This window comes from Pan paniscus, chromosome Y, assembly GCF_029289425.2.
Source record: "Pan paniscus chromosome Y, NHGRI_mPanPan1-v2.0_pri, whole genome shotgun sequence".
NCBI lineage: Eukaryota > Metazoa > Chordata > Mammalia > Primates > Hominidae > Pan > Pan paniscus.
Window position 1 is genome coordinate 7,221,938 of NC_073273.2, and position 4,807 is coordinate 7,226,744.

At 55.9% G+C, this 4,807-nt stretch overlaps 1 pseudogene; it reads left to right on the forward strand.

Moving 5' to 3' along the window:
• The first annotated feature begins 884 nt into the window (after positions 1-884).
• Positions 885-2,267, forward strand: LOC129395686 (double homeobox protein 4-like protein 4; annotated as a pseudogene).
• The last annotated feature ends 2,540 nt before the right edge of the window (positions 2,268-4,807 follow it).

Genomic DNA, 4,807 nt, shown 5'->3' on the forward strand with positions numbered 1-4,807 from the left:
GGTGATCAGTGTAGAGATATGTCACAAGGCCCCATAGGCAGACCATAGACAGGATTTTCATCACTTTGTTGATCAGTTCAGAGATGTGTCATGCTGACTGTTTGCTCCCGGAGCTCTGCGGGCATCCAGAAACATGCAGGGAAGGGTGGAAGACTGGCATGGTGCCTTCGCTCTCCTTGCCAGTTTCAAAACCGGCCACACTGCAGACTCCCCATGTTGCCGCCCACGGGAATCCATCTTCAGGCCATCACGCCAGGGAGGCATATTCTCTCTGGTTTGTCGCTCTGGTCTCCTACGTGGAAATGAACGAGAGCCACACACCTGCGTGTGAGACTGTCCCGGCAATAGCGACACCCACAGGCACTGCCTCCTTCTCGGAGAGAGGGCCTGGAACACCCAAGACTCCCACAGAAGTTCACTTCCAAACTCCCCTCCACACTCCCAGGCAGGTTTCTCACTGCTGAAGATGCGTGGGAGCCCAGAGAGTGGCTTCCAGTTCCTGTGGGATTCCTGGAGAGGTCCGGAGAGCCAGCCCCCAAAACGCACCCCCTTCACCCCTTCCCCCTCACCCCCTTCCTCTTCATTTCTCCAGCCCCACCACAGCCATCAGCATGCCTTCCCCACCACCCCACCACCGCATGGCCGCAGGCCTCGACTCCCTGGGAACCTTCCGTGGTGGGGTGGGCTGTCCCAAGGCTCACCACCATTCATGAAGGAGTGCAGCCTGCCTGCCTGCAGGCCTTTATAAGAGCAGCTGGCTGGCTCTCTCAGCAGGCCTCCTGGCTGCACCTGCCGCAGTGCACAGGCCGGCTGAGGTGCACGGGATCCTGCCAGCCTCTCTCTGCCAGTGTCCGTCTGTGAAATTCTGGCCGAGGCTCCCCGCGATGGCCCTCCTGACACCTTCGGAAGGCACACTCCCCGCGGAAGCCCAGGGACTGGTACGGTGAAGGAGACTCGTTTGAACACCGAGCCAAAGTGAGGCCCTGCAAGTCTGCTTTGAGAGGAACCCCTACCCGAACATCGCCACCAGAGTACCGCTGGCCCAGGCCATCAGAATTCCGGAGCCTAGGGTCCAGATTTGGTTTCAGAATGGGAGGTCACGCCAGCTGAGGCAGCACCGGTGGGAATCTCGGCCCTGGCCTGGGAGACGTGGCCCGCAAGACGGCAGGCGAAAGCGGACCACCGTCACTGGATCCCAGACCACCGTGCTACCCTGAGCCTTTGAGAAGGATTGCTTTCCAGGCATCGACGCCAGGGAAGAGCTGGCCAGAGAGACGGGCTTCCTGGAGTCCAGGATTCAGATCTGGTTTCAGAATCGAAGGGCCGGGCACCCGGGACAGGATGGCAGGTCGAACACGGAGGCAGGCGGCCTGTACAACGCGGCCCCCGGCCGGTGTCACCCTGCTCCCTCGTGGGTCGCCTTCGCCCACCCCAGCACGTGGGGAATGGGGCTTCCAGAACCCCACGTGCCCTGCGCACCTGATGCTCTCCCACAGGCGGCTTTCATAAGCCAGGGAGCGAGGGTCGCCCCCGTACTGCAGCCCAGCCAGGCCACGCCGGCAGAGGGGATCTCCCAACCCGACCAAGCACGCGGGGATATTGCCTACGCCTCCCGGGCTCAACTGGCAAAGGTGCTCTCCCACCCTCAGGCTCCTCAGTGGCCTCCACAACCAGGCAAAAGCCAGGAGGACAGGGACCCACAGCGTGATGACCTGACAGGCCCTTGTGCGGTGGGACAGCCTGGGCCTGCTCATGTGGGGCCACAGGGCCAAGTTGTGCTTTCGCCACCCACGTCCCAGGGGAGTCCGTGGTGGGGCTGGAGCCAGGGTCCCCAGGTCGCTGGGTCAGCGTGGGAACTCCAAGCTGGGGCAGCTCCACCTCGCCAGCCCATGTCCCCAGAGGCCTCAGCATGGAAGGGGCAAATGCAAGGCATCCCGGCTCCCTTCCAGGCACTGCAGGAGCCGGGGCGCTCATCTGCACTCCCCTCCGGCCTGCTACTGGATGAGCTCCGGGTGAGCCCGGAGTTTCTGCAGCAGGTGCAACCTTTCCTAGAAATGGAGGCCCTGGGGGAGATGGATGTCTTGGAAGAGGCCACCTTGCTGGAAGCACCCCTCAGCGAGGAAGAATACTGGGCTCTGATGGAGGAATTTAGGTCACAGGGTTGGGACAGTGTCAGGTCTGGGCAGGGCGGTGGCCTCTCTTTCCTGTTGAACATGTGGCTGGCTATGGAGCAGCGTGTCTTCCACCCGCCCCCTCCACTGGGCTGACCCGCCTGGGATTCCTGCCTTCTTGGTCTAGGCCCGGTGAGAGAATCCACACAGCGGAGAACTGCCATTCTTTCCTGGGTATCCCGGGGATTCCAGCTCTGGCCCAGGTACAAGCAGCTGGGCCACCCACTGTGCACGTGCGGGTTTGAAGGCAGCTGCCTGGGCTGTGGGAGCAGCCTGGGCAGAGCCGTCATGCCTTTCTACCACCCCACCTCCGCCTGACCACACCCACCCCACCCCCACCCACCTCCCTCTGAAAATGCGTCCTCCCCTGGGCTGGTTGGAGACCCCCGTCCCGGGAAACACTGGGCCCGTGCAGCATCCAGTCCTGACAGCCCTCCAGAGGCTGGCCTCGTGTGCGCCTCCGCGCCACCGTCGCCAGCCTGCCTGTGCCTCTGCAGCCTCCCAGCTGCCAAAATGGATAACCTGGCTGTGGAACGCAGACCTCTAGCTCTCTTTGCCGGCCTCCTGGCTAGACCTGTGCTCATTGCACACCCTGGCTGACATGCAAGGAGACCGCTCGCCTCTCTGTGTCCTTGTCCATCTGTGAAACTCTGGCTGAGGTTCCCCCAACACATTCCGACGCTCTTTAGTCAAAGCCTGGCGAATAGTTACATCTCCTGGATGATCGGTTCAGAAATATGTCCAAATGTCCCCTCCCTCCAGAGCTTAGAGAAGATTTGCATCATTTGGGTGATCAGCACAGAGATATATCACAATGTCCCCTGTACAAAAAGCCTGGAAATGATTTACATCACCTCGGTTATCAGTGCATAGGTATGTCAGAAATCCCCAGTAGGCTGAACCGAGACAAGGGTTACATCACTTTGGTGATCAGCGTAGAGATATGTGAAAATTCCCGTGTAGACACAGCCTAGACAAGTGTTACATCACCTAGTGATCAGTGCAGGGATAAGTCGTAAAGCATCCTGTAGGTAGAGTGTAGACAACTGATTGCTCCCAGGGGTGATCAGTGAAGAGATATGTCACAAAGCCTCTGTTTGATCAGTGGAAATGTATATCACAAAGTCTCCAGTAGGTAAAGCCCAGACAACTGTTACATCACCTGGGTGAGCAGTGGAGAGATCTGTCACAATGCCCTTGTAGGCAGAGCTTGGACAAGGGTTACATCACCTGGGTGATCAGTGCAGAGATTTGTCCAAACGCTCCTGTAGGCTGAACCTAGACATGAGTAACATCACTAGGGTGATCAGTGCAGAGATATGTGAGAATATCCGTGTAGGCAGAGTCTAGAAAAGTGTTACATCACCTAGGTTATCAGTGCAGGTATAAGTCATTCAGACTCCTGTAGGCAGAGCACAGACAAGAGTTCCCTCCCCTGGGTGATCAGTGCAGAGATGTGTCACAAAGCCCCTGTAGGCAGAGCCTAGACAAGAGTTTCATCACTTGGATGATCAGTTCAGAGATGTGACACAATGTCCATGTAGGCAGATCTAAGTCAAGAGTCCTTCACCTGGGTGATCAGTGCAGAGAGATGTACTAATGTCCTCTGTAGGCAGTGGCTAGACAAGAGTTGCATCGTCTCAGAGATTAGTGTATAGATATGTCACAAAGCCTTCTGTAGGCAAAGCCCATACAAGGCTTGCATCACCTAGGTGATCAGTGCAGTGATATGTCACAAAAATCCCTGTAGACAGAGCCTAGACAAGACTTACATCACCTGGGTGGTCAGTGCAGATATTAGACACAATGCCCTGATAGACAGAGCCTAGACAAGACTTCCATCATCCGGGAGATCAGTGCAGAGACATGTCACAAACCCCCTCTAGGCAGAGTATAGAGAAGGGTCCCATCACCTAGGTGATCAGTGCAGAGATATTTCACAATGCCCCCTGTAGGCAGAGAGAGGATAAGTGTTACATAATCTATGTGATCTGTGCAGACTTATGTCAAAACGCCCCTGTAGGCAGAGCCTAGATAAATGTTACATCACTTGGGTGATCAGTGCCAAGATACGTCACAATACCCCCTGTAGGTAGAGCCTAGACAAGAGTTACATCACCTGGGTGATCAGTGCAGAGATATGTAACAAAGCCCATGTAGGCAGAGCCTAGACAAGAGTTATATCACTTGCGTGATCAGTGCAGAAATATGTCACAAAGCCCCTGTAGGCAGAGCCTAGACAAGAGTTACATCTCCTGGGTGATCAGTGCAAAGATATGTCACAAAGTGCCCTGTAGAAAAATCCCAGAAAATTGTTGCATCACCTGGGTGATCAGTGGAGGTATCTGTCACAATTCCTCTTTGGGCGCAGCTTAGACAAGTGTTACTTCACATGAGTGATCAGAGCAGAGATATATCAATATGTCCCCATAGGCAGATCAAAGAGAAGAGTCCATCACCCGGGAGATCAGTGCAGAAATATGCCACAACGCCGCCAGAAGACAGATATAGATAAGAGTTACATCACCTGTATGATCACTGCAGAGATGTGTCACAATGCCCCTGTAGGCAGAGCCTAGACAACAGTCTCATCACCTGGGAGATCAGTGCATAGTTATGTCACAATGCCCCCTTTT